At 41.4% G+C, this 19,311-nt stretch overlaps 1 protein-coding gene across 1 annotated transcript in view; it reads left to right on the top strand.

Moving 5' to 3' along the window:
* Positions 1-19,311, top strand: part of XKR4 (XK related 4) — a 352,195-nt gene that overhangs the window by 54,045 nt on the left and 278,839 nt on the right. The window lies entirely within an intron of this gene.

Consider the following 19,311-nt stretch of genomic DNA (forward strand, 5'->3'; position numbering starts at 1 on the left):
ACAGTATGAGATGGGAAAGGAAGGAAGAAGTGAGGTGGGATGTAAGAGTTAAGCCTTTCCCTTAATTAATTCTGTAATCATGTCTAAAATTTATCAGGTGACAATGAGAAGCAAAGAGATTGGAGATAAATGCTTGAAGAAATGCCTAAAAAGGGTTGAAAATACTTGTCTCTGGGGTGTGGGATTGGGCATCCTAGCTAAGAAAGAACGGAGCATGGGTTCCCAATGTAAATCTCTTAATACTATTTGATTTTTAAAAATGATATAGGTTTAAAGTTCAACAAAAGTTTAAAAATCCTTAAAGAAATGAAGAGACAGGAAAAGAGACATGCGGCATAAGCGTTCAGGGGGTCCAAAATCTTGTTACATCCCGCCTAGGCTGGGATGTCTGTTACCCATCCATAGGAAGGCCCACATTGTGGCACACGGGGCTACGCTAGCAGTGTCTCCACAAACTTTCAGGGTAAACCAGTCTCTAGGAGATTGCTAGCCACGGAGATGAAATGAATATCCAGAATTCCAGTCTTCTAAATTGGTGCTCAGTGAGTATATATAATCATTTTTCATTGTGTTTTAAGGTGCATGTGGTTCCTGCAGATAATTCTTTGTTCTGTCCTTGCAACTCAAAAACCTACTGCGTGGAGGACTGAAAAATTAAATCATCCCTCTACCATTTAGCTAAGTGACCTGTTGGCTTGTGCACTGCCCTTCAAAAGATTTAGGTTTTTTTTTACTGACCATACCTGACCTTTCAGCGTGTCAGAATATGGCGCAAGGTCCATTTCCTAAGTTCTTTCCCCACATTTGGTCTTTTCCCCACTTGTCTTTCCTAGCAAGCTTTCAGATACATGTCACTTAGGTCTGGATTCTGCCAGGGAATTTGCAGGAAAATAAAGGCAAGTGGAATTAAGGCAACTTCATCCACCAAGGACAGCTCAGTTCTTACTCTGAGCTGTCTCATTCCATTTGATGCTGTACTGGCTCCTCTTTGTTGATAATATCCAGATGTATGCTGACTTATCAGGATCCTGAGTTACCTTTCCTACTACGTGCACCCTGAGGAACCTTTCCCACTACAGCTTCTGGTTCCCTATCTGGTCAGAATTGGTGGTATTCCTACCACACTTATGTTGACATTCCATCATTGGTCACCTATCCCAACCCTACTCTGGATATTAGTGTCTGCTTCTATAACTTCTTCAGCAAATTTCCTTGGTTCAATCATCCTATGGAATTCTAGAACAAACCACCATCTACACTGTGTGACTTTGGGCAAGTCATGAACTTTACTGATTTCTTTATCTGTTGACTAAACATTGATCCACACCCTACATTATTTATAGAGATATTTATGGATGGGTTTAAAAATAGAAGTAGTAGGAAGCTTACAAGTAGAACTGATGCAGTCATTGTGAAATTGGAATAATATAGAAAATCAGTATGATCCAGGGAAAGAGAAATATAATTGGGAAATTCTTAAATTTTTTACCTTTATTCATCAGAGATTTCTATATTTCAGACAGCTCTGGTGTGGAATGTGGGTTTACCAACTCATCATTGGTATCCTTTCTTTTTCTCCTCTTTCCTGTTAGCCACCAAGATGCCTGCAGCTGTTGAATCTGGTACCACTCCTGGTGCAATGCAAAGGTCTCTCAGCTAGAAGGCCAGTAGTCATCACCTAGAACGGTCGCCATATGGATCAGTTGATCAGAGAAGTTGTGTTAGAGTTCCTATAGGCAGAGCTCGTGTATAGGAGCACAGAGTTGAATTTATGTCACTCAGGAATGTCTCCTGGGCATCACTGTTCTGATCATATACATTGAAACTGCCCCCTGAGGGGGACCTGGAGTCCCGGGCACCTGCCATGGGCTGGGCAGTGATGGGCCCTTCACAGCTGCCATCTGGAGGGACAGGAAAGGGCAGGTAACAATGTGCAAACTTCCGTCCACCTGCCTTCATGGGTTACATGTGGATGAAGAGTAGTTCCCACTTCTTAAGGCTGCAGTGAAGATTGGATGGGTTACTACCTGGACAGTGTTTAGGAGAACCTGCTTCCTCCCTCCTGGTCACTGAGCAATTGCTCTGGGCAGGTCCACCTACAGCTTTGTATTAACTTATTTAGTCATTGCTAAATCCTCTTCTCCATTTTACAGATGACAAAATGGAGTTTAGCAAAGTTAAATATCCAAGGTCTTAAAAACCAGTGTGCTCCTGTCAGCCCCTCCTTAAACTCCTGCTGTGCTTCTTCCATTTTTCAGATACATTCTTTCATGATCTGGTCTCTGCTCTCCCGTTAGGTCAATCACTTCTGTTCTTCAGATCTTTCGATGTGACAGCGGCGCTGACAGTGTCACATGGTTTCAAGATGCTAGGAAGATAGTTTCACATGATCTCCTCCTTACCAGTGGCCTGTCCTCGCCTAAGTGATTCCTGCTTGTCCTTTACAGCTCATCCTGAGCGTCACCCCCTCTAGGAAGTCCTCCTTAATCTAACTCGCAGTGCGACTGTGAGCATCTCCTTTGAGCCCCAGACAACCTTGGTTCTCATCTTCTCGTGACATTCTTCGCAGTTTCCTGTGGTCATAGAGGTGCACGCCCAGGTCCTTGGATGAGACTGGAGATCTGTAAGAATATAAAGCGTGCCTTCTTTGTATCCACAGCACTCTGCATGGGGGCAAGAAGTGCCTTTTGAAATGATTGAGTTCATGGTGTAGCCTGTGATCTTCGGCATCAGAATAGACCTAAATGTTAATATCATTTCAATAACTTAGTAGCTAAATGGACTTAAAATTGCAACTTCTTTTTTTTTTTTTGGCCACTGCCACAACATGTGGGATCTTAGTTCCCTGACCAGGGATCGAACCTGGGCCCCCGCAGTGGAAGCGCGGAGTCCTAACCACTGGACCGCCAGGGAAGTCCCCAAATCGCAACTTCTTCATCTCTAAAATGGAGAGAGTATCTTATTTGTAGAAATGTTGTTAGAATTAAATAAGATAATTTAAATGCTTTACTCAAAGCTTGGTGCATAGGAATCGCTGAATAAATGATATTATTCTTACGATCATTATTTTTAAAGCCAGGATCAAACCCAAATCAATGCCAGCGTTTGCAAGCCAGACACACACAAAACGCATTCATCGGTGGGGTCTCAAGAGTACAATTTAGGGCATTACTATGTGAAATTGAATTACTTGTGTACTTTTAATATTCTAACCATATTCAGTTAGAAATGTCCAAAATCTATACTAAAAGGTTTTTTTTTTTCTAATAAGAAAAGCGTATTGTATCTATTTATATGAATTGGTTATTCTGAGCTAAACTCTGCAGAATATCTGGACTTAATAGTGTATATCTGTGAACATATAAGTGGACACAATTTTAAAAATATAATAACCCAAAGTGTTATGAAATACATATTATATAAATATGCAATGTATAATGCTTTCCATTTTCCATTAATGTCACGGGGTACAAAAGAGCTAGAATTAAAAAAAAAAAAAAAGAGCTAGAATTCACACACGTTCCTCGTCCTGGCCTTACCTGTCACAGGCAAGAGCAGTTAGGTTGTAATTCATTGATAGGAGGATGCCCCCTCCTGAAAATAAATGCACCCCATCCCTAATAGAAACTGCTGGAACATTTAAAGCTTAAGTTTTTAAACTTAAGGCTCTGATCTCTGTTAACGTGCAGATAACCCTGGGAAGAGAATACTTACTTGCTGTAGCTGTTTGCATCTAAGTGTGCGTGACTCTCAGATTCTTCCGTTAAAATAGGTTGTGTTTAAGTCGGGGCTGCAGGAAGAGACCGTGGAGACCCTGTGGGGCTGAGAGAGAAAACACAGGAGCAAATGGCAAAGAAGGGGAAGTTCTGGTTTCATAGGCGACCTGCGTGGCTCCAAATAGGATTTCACATCAACATGAAATTCCAAATATTCTTAATTTATCCCTAAGGATGCTGTGACTTTTGATTCCATAACTCAGGCAACCATATTAAGTAGTTAGCACTATTATAAATAATTGTGAGCACTGTATAAATGCTCTTCAAAATAGAATGAGGAAGCCAGTCAGTGGGGAAGGGCCCAGCTCCTTAAGGCCTGCAGGCACGTTCTCAGGCGAGTGTGGGTTTGCACACACACACACACACACATCCGCAGGACCCGCCCCTGTGATGGCTGGACGGTGAGAAAAAAGAAAGGAGAGGGGGCTGATTCTCTAACACATTTTTATTTCAAGTTTCAGAGAGAGAGGGCAAGAGATAAGATGGAGTCAAATCTGATCCATGTGTATGTACGGTTACCAAATTTTAAAAAATTTTGTGTTTTATTCCAAATCCTCCAACAAAAGTTGACATATATTCCCCAGTGCTCAGGCTGATAATTAGGGCCATTTTTCTTACCCAGAAGTGGGGTATTCTGCTTTCCACTCCCCCAGAGATGATTCCCTGACTCAACCCTGCCCCTCCAGTGTCCTTCAGGGCTGGTGCTCAGGGCCACTCCTTTGAATCCACATGAAGGCAGGCTGTTCATTTCTTGTCAAAGGCAAAATCTGTGGAATTATGGCCTGGTGGCACAGAAGAGGTGGGGCGGCCCTGAGAAGTGGGGTGGTCAGGTCCCGTAGGAGGTGAGACAATGAGAATTCACTATGCTTATTTTTCCCAGTAGTTCCTTTTTGGATGAAGACACAAAGTTGCTTAACTGGTCTTTATTTGAAATTAGAGTGCTGATTTGTAAGAACCTCTCAATGTTAAGAGGTATATTAATGAATCCATGTACAGAAAGACAAAGGAGGAATCGGGGCTAATCAAAATACCAGCTATTTTAAGATCTTTCCTTGACCATGTAATGACCTTCATCCATATTATGCGCCATTAGTACTCATGACAATTACATGTTTTTAATTTTCTCAGTGTTAAAAACATTAATCACCAGTACCAGCAAATAAGATATTTTTGCCTGAGTAGTTTATATAAAATTTTGGCAGTATGAAACTTGCAAATATCATGAAGTATGTTAAAAAAAAAAAAAAAGGAGAGCCAAAAACTGAAAATAATCTACCAAACATTCACTAAACTCGAAATGTCGACAATTAATTTTGGTGTCATAGTCAGTGTCAACAAAGAGGCACTTCAAAGTCAAAGTGACTAAATCTTCATCCCTTCCTCTGAAAGCTCATAAAATACGGTGGTTGAGAGTCAAAGAGATTTGTGGGAAAATAGGATATCAGTGCTTATATGTCTGAGGGAAAGTAACTACTTTTAAGTACAAATAAAACGAGTTGGGGTACTTTTTACCTTTGCTCTTTGTCTGTCTGTCCCACTAAGGGTCAAGTGTGATGTGTTCAGAAATGGCTTTGGACATTACTTTGAACAAAATTAATGGCAGGCACGGAAAACCTGTACATGTAGCAAAGTGTGGAATCGGCTGTCTCTATCAAGCAAATGAGTTGGGGACGGGAGGAAGAATAGTGCTAGTGACGCCCCAGTGGTGGCCCAACTAATGTCATATTGTCAATAAATAATCAATCCACTGTCTCTGCTGTGTTTGGCCATTGACGGTATCTTCTTTTATTTGGCCATGATGCACGGTACTGTGGTTAATACTTAGGTATCATTGGACCCCGAATCTATAGAGAAGTTCCAGAGCCATCATCCTGCTGATGGAGCGTGAGGGGACTAGCTTGCTGGCATAGGAACAGGCATCTAGCCTGAGTCTTTAAAGATAAATGTCTCATTTATTCATTTAAAAATATGTCTTAAGCACCTACCACGTGCCAAACATTATCCCAGCATTGTAGATACAGCTGCAAAAACAAACAAAAAATACACAAAATTCTCTGCTTTTATGGAGCTTGCATTCTAATGGAAGGAAACAGAATTAAACATCTTAATAAGAAAAACATGTGACATGTATGAGGATGACACGTGCTCTGCAGAAAAAATAAAGCAGGGAACGGCACAGGGCGTTCTCAGTGGAGCGGGGGCATGATTTCAACCTGCGGAGAAGGTGGTATTTAGTGAGCTGTGTGACGTCTGGGGGATATTCAGGCCGAGGGATCTAAGAGGGCCTTGCACAGCATGTTCAAGGGCAGCAAGAAGGTCAACATGTCTGAATCAGAGTGAGTGAGGGGATGCAGAGTGGGAATGAGGACGGACGCAAATCCTCTCCCGCCTGGTGGACCAGTGCAAAGGTGGGCTTTTGCTGTGCGTGAGACGTGGAGCCTTTGCAGGGTTTTGTGCAGAGAGTCATGGTAGATTTACATTTTAAAAGGATCATTTAGGCTAAGATTTGAGAATAGATTGTAAGAAAGCAAGAGTAGAAGTTTAAAACTTTGGCCATAATTTTAAGAGAGAGAGGATAGAATCTTTCACTGGGATAGAAGTGGCAAAAGTGGTGGGAAGTGATCTGATTCTGTATATATTTTGAAGATGGCGTCGACAGATTTTTTCATGGACTGGATGTGGGATATGAGAGAAAGAGAAGAATCCGGGATGACACTGTGTTTGGCCTGAGCAAAAGAAGCACTGAATTGTCACTTGATATGATGGGAAAGACTCGGGGGGGAAAAAATGAGGCTTTTGTTGTTGTTGTTTTGTTTTTGTGGGTTTTTTGTTTTGGGGGGGTTGTTTGTTTGGGAAGGAATATTAGGAGAACTCCTTGAGAATGCTAAGATTGAGATGTCTATTAGGCTTTCTTCTTCCTCTATGGCAACCAGCTAGGCTATATTTCTTGGCCTCCTTGCGGTTATCTGGCTTTGTGTCTGAGTTCTAGGCTGAAAATGTGGGCACAAGTGATATGCATCCCCTCCAGGCATAGGCTGTGAAAATCTCACAGGCAGGAGGATCTAGCGTCTTTCCATGTCCTTAGAGGACTTCTAACATAAGAAAGCAGAGCAATGGGATGGAAAGAGCCTTGGTCCCTGAATAACCTAAGACCGCCTGCCAATTAGGAATGCTTATTATAGACTTGGGGAGCAAGAAATAAACTTTTGTTGCATTAAGATTTGATAGTTCATCTGTTAGAGAAATTAGTGTTACACTAACCAGTATGGTACCCGGATTGAGGTATACCTTGGGGAGTCACCAGCTTATAGACAGATTTTTAGAGTCATACAGTGGATGTGGACCCCAAGGGAATGAGTGTGGGATGAAAAGAGAAGAGGTCCAGGGATTGAGCTTTGAGGACTCCAGTATTTAGTGGTCCAGGAGATGAGGGATGAACCAGCACAGGAGCCCGAGAAGGGCTGACCAGGAAACTAGAAGGACAACCACTTAAGCAGAATTTCAAGGAGGAGGGAGTGACCACCTATAAAATGAAACTGACGGGTCAAGTAAGGTAAGGAATTAGTCGTTTCATTATGGTAAATGTAGGTGCTTTTGGAGAGAAGATAACTTTATAGTAGGATGTAACATAGACATGAAAATTTTTATATTAGAATGTAACACAGACATGAAAATTGGAAAACTCTAGCCGTTTTAAAAACAATACCCATTGTTTAAGAGGAGAATTATCATACAGAAAATATGTTGTTCTAGTGAAATATTCATTTCTCATTTACTGCCTGAACCTGTAACTTTTCTATTGGCCAGACATTCATTTTTCTTCATTTCTGACCTTGAGCAGAAAAGTTGTTTTCATCTGCATTGCTTTTTCTCTTTTGTTTGTGGTGGTGTTTTCATCAAGGATATAGAGGAAAGATGGGCATTGGGGGAAGAGTGACAAATGCCGAATCCTTCATCCTGTGTGGTTTCATTCTAAATGATACGAGAAGCTGAAAGGTTATTACTTTATAATAATGTTTAAACACATCCTTTTTTCCACTTCTGCACACTTTTCTCCTTTCCTGTGCTTTATTTTACAGAGGCAGGAAAATCACTCTGGAAATACTGGTCTGAGGTCATTAAAATGAATGGTGCTGGTCTGTACCATGGGAAAAACGGAAGCCCTGTGGTCCACTCACCCTGTGCCATCACGTGTGTTCGCTTTAGTTCGCTTTAGTAAGCATTCATATGCTTATCCAGTGTATCTCCTCCTGTCAAAATTGTGGTAGAAATTCTTTCAGACCATCCTTATACTTTGATTTGAGACTTTTCAAATCACCTTCTCAGTGTCTCCTTGCTGATCATACCCTTTTCCTTCATAATAGCAAGAAATTCCAGGACTTTGGGCTTTTATTTTACAAACAAGGATGTGGTGATTAATTCTGAAGTGTAGACACTGAACAGACACTCCGGTCAACCAGTCCTGCCTGTTTAACCACCACCCTTGGGTACATGCCTGGCAAACTGCAGGCCTATGGAAAATCTACTTCATGTTTGATAGATTGTTTCTTAATAAGCATTTCAGAAACAAGTAGGTTTTTCTCAAATCACGTTCCCTTGAAGCAGTTTTGATTCTACTTTTCATTCTATCAAGACATATGTTGCATACTAAATTCTGAAAAGTAAGCAGTCAGGTTTTTAACATGTGCTCTTTGAAATATTGGCACGATTCAAAGTTCTCATACTTGGTGCCATTTGCTAATGTATTATGTATAGTTTAAAATGCAAAACTCATCTTAACTTCCCATGGCCTCAGTGCTGGGGAAGACCCTGTAGCTCTTTCTGCCAGTGGTGGTTTCTTACCAGCCTGTTTCTACGGAAACTGTGGGGAGGAAGATGGGAGGGCAGGTAAGATGGCAATAATGCCCATCAGTGGTTTCATCCCCTTGAGAAGATTGAATTTGAACAGTAAATGCCAAAGCCAACATGAAAGCCATCAATTCAGGGTTACAGAGGGGCACTGACTCGTTACTTTCTCAAGGCCCTCTGTGTTTTATGTCCCAGTTCCAACATAATACCAGGAAGACAAGAGTCCAGCACCAGGGTTCGTATTTTCACAAAACCATCATGACTGAATGGGCAGTCAGGATCAGGACAACCTCCCTCCTTTGTCAGAAACACCAGTGTGTAAAAACTGATTCATTTTTCTCTGTCTTCCATCCATCTAAACTTTATTGATTTCAGATGAAGTGATATTAAGCTGTTTCTTCAATTAAATACAAACTTAGAATTGTAGAGCCACAGTGGAAATATCTACCATTCAGACCTCGAATAGGGATATTTATATAGACAAGAAATCCCCAATAAAAAGGAGTTTTTGGATGCAAGGAGTTCTTACTCTCCTAACCAATATTGATTCTGGTAAAAATAATCAGTGAACTAACATTCTCTTAAGCCTAGTTTAACTTTTGTTAATCTGCCATTTTATAATATCGCATGCATCTTGAGGTATGAAAGTAACTTAACTGTCTTATACTCTAAGATAATAGGCAACAGTTGTTCTTCTCTAAATGCGTATCCATATTCATGTTCTGTCTTTATATCCGTATACTTCAATCACAAGTTGATAGCGTATTTCAAACATGACATTCTTGGATTATGTTTGATGGGCTAGAATGTAAGATACATGGTGGCCCCCAAGGATGTCCACATCCTAATCCCTGGGAATATATTAGGCTACAAAGCAAAGGGGGCTTACGCATGGAATTAAAGTTGCTTTCAGCTGACATTAAAGTAGGGAAAGCATCATCCTAGATTACCCGAGTGAGCCCAAGGTAATCACAAGAGTCCTTAAAAGTGAAAGAGGGAGGCAAAGAAAGAGAGTCAGAGGGAGATGCCACTACGGAAGCAGGATCAGAGGTGCAGTGAAGGTTTTGAAGATGGAAGGACGGGGCCATTAGTCAAGGAACGTGGGCAGCATCTAGAACCTGTTGAGGATGAGGAAACGCATTCTCCCCTAGAGCCTCAGAAGGACCATATCCCTGCTGTCACCTTAATCTGAGCCCACTGACACCTTTTTTAGACTACTGACCTACAGAACTGTAAGAAAATAAAGTTGTGTTGCTTTGTGATTTGTTACAGCGGCAGTAGGAAATAATTACAGATACTCATGAGACGTACGCCTCCATCACCTTCTATAGTATCTATTGGTTGTACTCATTTTATTCTGGAAAAGCATGGAAACAGCGGGCTCCGTGGAAATGTTACAGCCAACCGAGCACTTGGGGTGCAGGATTTCCCCCACAGTTAGTTTCTGGACTGAAATCTTCCTCTGACTTTTTGGATGTTGGCAAGTGTGTGGTAACGGCAAAGGATGAGACTCAGGTCATAGCTTTCCTGTCAGACCTCAGAAGGTCAAAGTCTCTCAACCTTTTCTTCTTAAGCAGTAAACTCTGCTTCCTGGCAGTGTTATCGAATAGTTTTCTGTCAATTCTTCTGTGGTATTTCTGGCACCAGATTATTACATGCCTTCTAGAAATTAACATTAACTGAAAAGAGCTCAGGAAATAGTGAAGATGGATTTCAGTCGTTTTATAAACTAAAACTACATTTCTGAATAATTAAATAATATTTTTGAGGTGCTAATGCTGAATTTTATTTGTGAGGCGTTTGATAGAAAACGTATCCAGCATCTGTTACAGCATCTGATGGAAGGCAGTGTGGGAAGATGGAAAGAAAATGGGGCTTGGGGCCAGGCAAGCCTGGGCTTGAATCCCATCTGATATTTAGCTGTAGACCTTCCGAAAGTCTCTCAAGAGCTCAGGGTCTCCATAGGTCCACCTACAAAATGGGACAAGGTAGGTCTTACTTCATAGGTTTGCTGTGTCCTTTCACCTGGTTATCAGGGTCGCTGTGTCATTTTATGTAGTCATCACTTAGGTCTCCCCATTCTTTATTTCCAGCCCTGACTTGTACCACTACATGGTTTCCTGATGGGACTGAACTCTTCATCTGAACATTGCTTTGTTTTCCCTACCTCTGTTTGGAACACTACAATCCATTCACACTTCAGTTCAGACCCAGGAACTGCCCTCACTCTTCCCATCACCTGCCAATCAGGTAACGCGCTCAGTTTATGTTGCCTTCTGACAACCTGAGCTACGTTCCCTGTTCTCCATCTGTCCTCCTGGGTTCAGGTCCTCACCGCCCCTCACCTGAACTACTGCCGTTGCCCCCTGGCTGGCCTCCTGGTCTCCATTTCCAGCCCATCCACTTCATTCTTCCCTCTGTTCCCGCCGGGATCTTTATAACAGACACATGCCCAGTCGCTAAAACTCTTCAATAGCTCCTTTCTCTTACAGGATCAGGGTCTTAGGCAGAGACTCATTTTTCCTCTGCCTCAGTTTCCTCATCTCTAAAATGGAGATAATAGTATGCAACCTTCGAGGATTTAAACATTTTATTTTTAAATAGATGACATATTTCCATCGTTCAGAAGTCAAACCAATGTAGTTAGTCTTAATCACACAGTGACCCTGCTCAAACAGTTGCTCCTGTGCTCCAAATGGGCGACAGTTTGTAGATGTTTTTCTGCATCCTTTCTGAGTTTCTTTATACAAATAAAACGCATATATATGCGTATATATCCAATATCCGTTTTATTTTTCATATCAGAAAAATGTCTGAAAAAATGACTTCTAGATTTCTTGCATAAACCCCTCATCCTAAGACTTCAAGCCACCTCGCTTTTGTAGGTCAGTTTCTATTTACAGTACAAGCAGTAGTATAAATGGATCTTACATCCACCTAAAAGAAGGGTAAAGCAGGTTTCTTTGTATCCTGCATTGAACTCCTTCCAAAGAACAAAAGGATGTTGCTTGCACTAGATCAGAAGGATGGAGACCACCTATACATCTTTGAGTGTCCAGTGCCTCACTCTGCTCTGCATACAACATTTACTAATGCATATTGAATGTCTAATTGAACATTTTGTTCAGAAAAAGAAATAAAGCAACCATCCTGTGACTTTAGATTAATTCCTACTACCCTCCATCCATGACTGAATGGTTCCTCACCATAAGGTATTGGGACAGTACATGGTAAAGATTGGAAGACTTGGGGCTTTGACCTAACTCTGTTTATCAGCTGGATGGAGGAGTCACTGTCACGAATCTTTCCCAGTTGACAGGATAATCATGTACCAGTTACAGATAATTCAGGGATCACTTATCATTCAAAAGGTTTGAGATGGGGCTGATTCAGCAGTGCCAGAGGCATCTCCCACAGAGGGACCTGAGACAGTGTGATGTCTCTGCCAGTGACCCCACATCATGGCCTGTCTGTCTCAGGCTGTCCTCCAGGATCTACTAACAGCATTTAGTTCCTCCTCAGATGAGAAGACAATCAGAGAGATGTGACCAAGGCAATATTTCTTTTAGTGGTGACTTGGAAGAAGTAATTTCTTTAGGAGACTTCAGAATTGTATACATGCATACACATTAATGTTAAACAGTATAATTCAAAATAACAAGTAATAAAATGTTGTTGCACTTGGCTCAGAATACACCCAAATACATCATGAACATGATCATGATCTAGCTGAGATCTGGCAGAAAACCCAGGCAATGGTGGTCTACTGTGAATAATTAGAGATTTAAAACCAAAATTTTACCTGATGGTTGAAGAGGTTTTTAAGACATTTTTATGAGAAGCTTAGGCTTGTAACTCAAAGCTATAATAGAAATTGGCTTTGACAGAAAGCAGTGTTACATCTAATATTTTAGTCCTATGGAGCCAATTTAGGCAGATTATAAATAATATTAGAATAATATAAGCTCTAGCTTCCGAAGACTTGGAGACATTGTTAAGAGATGCAGCTAGAAAAGAAAACTTGACCAAAGAAAGTTGACTAATTTTTTAAATGTCCAGTTTTGTTATTAAAAATTCCTGCTGAAATAATCAAGATTTAGGCTTGGTCATTCAATGATTCAAGAAGTCTTTTGGTTACCAGGAGGGCAAGGGAGGGGGAGGAGGGATAAATTGGGAGGCTGGGATTGACATATACACACTACTATATATAAAATAGATAACTAATAAGCACCTACTGTATAGCACAGGGAACTCTACTCAATACTCTGTAATGACCTATATGGGAAAAGAATCTAAAAAAGAGTGGATATATGTATATGTGTAACTGATTCACTTTGCTATACAGCAGAAATTAACACAACATTATAAATCAACTATACTCCAATAAAAATTTTAAAAAAAGAAGTCTTTTTAAAGCACTTTCCTATATGTTCAGAGTTATGTCCAAATGCTAGGTCCATGAAGAAAGCATCATATTCAGAACTTCAGCTTTCTTAATGGCAAAGGCTTTGTTGTGGAAATAGAGACATCAAAGAACATCAGCGATGTCAGAATAGAAACAGAGCATTGTGCTTGATTAAGCTTTATTTTAGGTTCTGCTTATAAAAAGTGATCTGCCTTTAAGTCACCCCCCTTGTAGATAAGAAATCACATACCAGGGTGTACAAATATTCGAAATAAATAATAAATAAAATAAGCATATATCAATTATGATATTGGTCCATAAATTTTAGGGAAAGTGCACATTTAGATGTTTGGGGGTATAGGAACCCTTCCTATAAATTACTATAATTAGGGGAAATAGGTTAAATCACTTAATAGTCACTTCACACTATAGAATGAAATCCTTAACATCCATAAAAACGTGAGATTTTTTTCTCTCTGTACTCGACAGATGTGAAGTTTAGACTCCCTTTGTAAACTTGAGATAAGCACACATCCTCTTTCTAAGTTACTTAAGAAAGTAAATCACAGAGATGCAGGTGGCCTGTGACAGAACACAGATCTATATTGTCAGAATGAAAGAACACATCGTGCGTGGCCGCTACTGTCGATCTCTGGCGTATAAAACTTACATCGCGTCAGTTTTCAAGGAGCTCAGAAGTATGGATTCTATAAATGTAGCATCCCGAGTTGGGGATTAACATCTCCGCATACACAGATTGGGTCCCTCGTGAGCGCACGGGCTCACACTGGATCTGGCTCTGCCAGCTTTGCATCCTGTGTATGGTCCCTGGACCACTGCCTCTGGAAGAGACACACTTAAACACAGAGTCCACTCTGTACTTAGGACTGGGGGCTGGTGTGTGGGAGTGGGCATATGCCTATGTAGCAAAGCCTCCTAAGTCATTCTCATTGTCTGCCAGGCCTGGAAATACTGCCTGACGCCATTCTTCTGGAAAGAAATGGCAGGGACCGGCATTCACAAGGCTTTTCTCTCTAGACCTTTGTAAATACCTAAATTTCCCAACATGGGTGAGCTTCTGACTTTGATCTGATCTTAATTCTGTTGAGAGTCCTGTGTTTCCTGTTCATAGCACACCTTGGTATACTTTTGGCATTTATTGAAATTTTCTCCTACTGGATGGCCATTTTTTTCCCACAAGTAAATAATGATGTGCAGATTTCATGGGAATCATGAGCCCGGTGGCTTGGTCAGTTATCTCACTCCCTGGCTCACTCACTTCTCCATGACAACATCCATCTCCGTGTCCACAAGGCAAATTTGTGCTCGGCCAAATTACAAAATAACAGATGTAATTGCCTAATAATTTTCAAATAACCACAAGCAGAAACGTTAAATCCATCAATGTCAGTGGTCTGCCCTTTGTAACCATAAGACAACATACTTCTCCTTGACTGTCCCTTATGTTTTGAAAGGTGCCTAATGATCCAGCAATCCCACTCCTGGGCATATATCTGGACAAAACTGTAATTCAAAAAGATACATGCATCCCTGTGTTATAGCAGCACTATTCACAATAGCCAAGACATGGAAGGAACCTAAATGTCCATCGGCAGATGAATGGATAAAGAAGATGTGGTACATATACACAATGGAATATTACTCAGCCATAAAAAGGAATGAAATAATGCCATTTGCAGCAACATGGATGCAACTAGAGATTATAATACTAAGTGAAGTAAGTCAGAAAGAGAAAGACAAATACCATATGATATCACTTACATGTGGAATCTAAAATATGACGCGAATGAACCTAACTATGAAACAGAAACAGAATCACGGACATAGAGAACAGACTGGTGGTTGCCAAGGGGGAGGGGGGAGGGATGGAGTGGGAGGTTGGGGTCAGCAGATGTAAGCTTTTATATAGAGAGAATGGATTAAACAACAAGGTCCTACTGTAGAGCACAGGGAACTATATTCAATATCCTATGATAAACCATAATGGAAAAGAATATTTTTAAGAAAGACTGTATATATATATATATATATATATATATATATATATATATATATATTTATATATATATATATTTATATATATAACTGAATCACTTTGCTGTACAGCAGAAATTAGCACAACATTGTAAATCAGCTATACTTAAATAAAAAAAAAAAAAAAAGGAAAAGGATGCCTGATGACACAGTTAGGTGTGGCGCCCACCCAGGGGCCATCGCCAGGACAGTGGATGCAGCCAGACCCTGAGCATGGCAGAACAGATGGTTAGCGGGAAGAGGATCTTGTGCCCACCTTTGAATCTCTTTCCTACCAGATGCGCTCCTCCTAAAGCTGACGCATGCCTGATCTCCCATTGGCTTTGAAAGGTGTTCCCCCTTACTTGAGTGAGCTCTGGGGTCACAGTGAGCAGGCCGGTGAGCCCTGGCAAGTCCCTCCTGCTGGGAAGAGATGTGTTCTCTTTGCCATTCCTTGTAGGTAGTATTCACTGACACCGACCCAAGAGACGTCATTGTTCTGAAGTTAGAAATGTCACACTGCTGCTTTCGCAGGGGATTTGGTGTTATAGCACAGCTGCTGTGGGCTCTGAATTGGTTCTGATCTGCTTTGCATTTCTCATTATTGTTCTTCATCCCTTGAAAGCAGATTTTTAGCAAATGTGATGTCCACAGCTTCCCTGCTCAGCTCCAGTACCTCCCCTCAGATCCCACTGCGCAGAGCCAGGTAGACAGCCAAGGACCAACACACCCTGCCAGGGACACCCACTGCCCTATGGAGGTGCTCAAGAATCAAAACAAAACCCTTTGAGAGCAGTGATTTCTCAGGAAGAGAAACCACTGCCGGCAATTTCTGCGGTGTCCTGTGGTTTCCCCAGGGTTGCAGAGACCATGCCTGTGGACACAAACGCACAGAGGTAAGGGGCATTCAGAGATAAGGGGCCCTTCTAGGAAAATTGATGCAAAGCAGAGAGTGTTATCCCCACGTCTATTTCACAACCTATGGGGCCTTCCCATTCGACCCCCTCATTGTCTTGACTCAGTAACAGCTGAGAGATGTTAAGTGACCAGTCGAGTCAGTTTCAAGGACAAGCTGTGCCAACTACTGTGTGATTTTGGGCTCATCATATAAACCCAGTGCCTCGGTTTCCTCATCTGTAAAATGCAAATGGTGATACAACCTAATTCACTGAGCTATTGTGAAGTTTTAAGACAGGTATTGAACATCAAGCATTTAGTGCCATGCCTGGCCTATTTTTAAATTATTATTTTTTTAAATTATTTATTTATTATTTATTTATTATTTTTATTTTTGGCTGTGTTGGGTCTTCGTTTCTGTGCGAGGGCTCTCTCCAGTTGCGGCGAGTGGGGGCCACTCCCCATCGCGGTGCGCGGGCCCCTCACCATCGCGGCCTCTCCTGTTGCGGAGCACAGGCTCCAGACGCTCAGGCTCAGCAGTTGTGGCTCACGGGCCCAGTTGCTCCGCGGCATGTGGGATCCTCCCAGACCAGGGCTCGAACCCGTGTCCCCTGCATCGGCAGGCAGACTCTCAACCACTGCGCCACCAGGGAAGCCCCCTGGCCTATTTTTAAAAGTGTTTCTTGTAATGATAACTATGAGCATCATTGCTAACACACATCTCCTGACCCTAGCTGGCAGAGGGCTTCTTCTGTCAGATGCTCATATGTTCTCCCGGTAAAATATCCTACCAGGGTCTGTGTCGCGTGCGAGAAGCCAGCCAGCCCTGCTAACAACCGGAGAACCTGCGTTCTTGCCCCAGCTGGACGCTCACTAGTCAATGGGACCTTATTAAATTAATCCCATTTTTTTGACCTTCGTTTCCTCATAGACAGCATAAAGACTGAATACACTACTATATGTAAAATAGACAACCAACAAGGACCTACTGTCTAGCACAGGGAACTCTACTCAGTACTCTGTAATAACCTAAATCACTTTGCTGTACACCTGAAACTAACACCACATTGTTAATCAAGTAGACTCCAAAAAAAAAAAACGGCTAGGAAACAGAAAACAATCTTTAAAAACTCTGTCATGTCTAACAGTTCTGGTCTACAAACGTGAAAAACAGCCCCTCCTGTTGGTTCAGGCTCTTGGTTCTTATCATGGACCCAGGGGTCTCAGCCTCCCCACAGAAGGATCCAGCCCTATTCTTCTAAGTAGCAAAGAAGTCAGAATGTTCACTTTTTTGTTCACTTCTCGTGAGCGCAGTGTGGTGAGGAAAGTGGATTTATCCGAGCGGCAGGGAATGTTGAGGAATAGTGAGAACACATTCTTTGTTTTTCCTGACAAATTAGATGAGAGCAAGTGAGTTAAATGCAGCAGAGTGAGCTAGACATCATGGAACCAGAGACTGGTATAGAGGACTGGAACATTAGAGTTTGTCAGTAGAAAAAATCCTGACAGTATTATCTGTGAATTCGATTACCAAACAATATTTGGAGTATCTACCCTGGAAACTTTAAAATAAAAGAGATCAGTGTTCCTGGGATGGCTTAATTACAACCTGTCAATGACGAAGCATGAGGGTACCCCACCTATTCTTTGACTCGCTTATCCTGCACTGAGTGCCTGCTTTATGCCAGTGACATGCAAGACTTCTTAAAAATCCCTTTCAGTCCTAAAATCCTCCAGTTTTAGCAGGAGGGGTATTGTTTTGCCCCTCAAACAGGTCATCTCTTACATTTTCAGATTGTTATCCATCCATGGATTTCTCTACCAATTAATTGCTTTTGTGCTGTGCTTCTGATCATTAGAGAGTAATCAGTAGCCTAAAAATGATTGCTTTTTAAAACTCTGGTTTATTGATCAACTTTTTGTAAAGATTGAGGGAGTAAGTTTCAGCTTTGCATTCAGATCTGCAAACGTCAAAGGTAGGGTATTTATCCTCTGTGTTTTTCACTGGAAAATGTACGAGTCTATTTTCGTTGCCCAGGTAATAATACAGCTTTGCTTTGGCTTCCTGGACACATGGCAGTGGTACAGGATGGGCTGTAATAAACAGTAAAGTGTGGCTGGTGTAATGGATTTATTGGAGGAAGTCTCTCCGCTTTACCGTTTTTCATTTGTCTTTTGTGCTCTTCACACTAATACCATATTATAATAAAAATTACTTGTAACTTACTTAAAAATGATTATATTTTCTTTTCAAGGGAAACTGGAAATTTCTGAGACGCCTTTATAGAAGACTTTCTTCCTCTTCTAGAGAAACTAGAATTATCCAGGATTAGCCTAGAAGGCATTGAGTATAGTCATTCTTTTTGTGCAGTGATGTTTGAACACAGTGTTGTTATAATTATATGCGTAATGAGCTATATCTTGATGCCAACACGTGGATTACGAACCTTTCTCTTTGAATTAAATACTAGTTCAAACGAACTAAATCATCTTACATGGGATAGTTGAAAAGATTCATGAGTCAGAAGTTACTTTACGAAGGCCACTGATGGCAGCACGTGTGTTAGCATTTGTCGACCGTTCATCCATCAGCGATTACGTATGTAGGCACGGCTGCTTGGAGCGGTGTGTGCGTACACCTGTATGTGAGTGAGCGTGAATTAGATGGATGTGCAGCTGGTGTACTGAAGTCTTTGGTAAGGAAGATGAATATGCAGATTCCAGAGCTTCAATGGCGGCTACCTGCCTGCCTTCTTTAAGGGATCTCACTCCCCGCATCTCTTGTGCTGGGCTAGCTCAGAGTTGTCAATGTGGCCAAAGGAATTTAGGAGTCATTTTGTAAGTACGACTGTGCATATCTGTACAAAAATATCATGTATTTTTGTGTAATTGTTTCTCCCTCTTCAGGCTTTCTTGTCTACAAAAGAGAGGTTCGATCTGCTCTCAAATAGTGAGACGCTACCTGACACGATCAGAACAAACTTAACTAAAGAGTAATGCTGATGAATGCTGTTGGCATTTGACGATACCAGTGCAAGTTGATTGATGAACCCATTGAATACAAACCTTAAAGTGAATTTGGACTTGGAGCCCTATTGGCAGGTCTTCTATGAATAGGTCCAAGTTCCTACTATGTCTCAATGGAGTAAATTCGCAATTCCAAGGAAAGGGAGCACGTCTTATCTGTCGTCCCTCTCTGGCTTCCAGTGTTCTTCTTCTTCTAGTACTTAAGCTTGATTTTCAAACAAGCATCTATATTCTCCAGATTATTCTTTGTGGGGATTGAATGGTTGGGTTTAAAATTGTTGTTTCTTTCTCTCCATACGTTCCATCCTGGTCATAGACAGCATC

The sequence above is a fragment of the Eschrichtius robustus genome, chromosome 17 (assembly GCF_028021215.1).
Source record: "Eschrichtius robustus isolate mEscRob2 chromosome 17, mEscRob2.pri, whole genome shotgun sequence".
NCBI lineage: Eukaryota > Metazoa > Chordata > Mammalia > Artiodactyla > Eschrichtiidae > Eschrichtius > Eschrichtius robustus.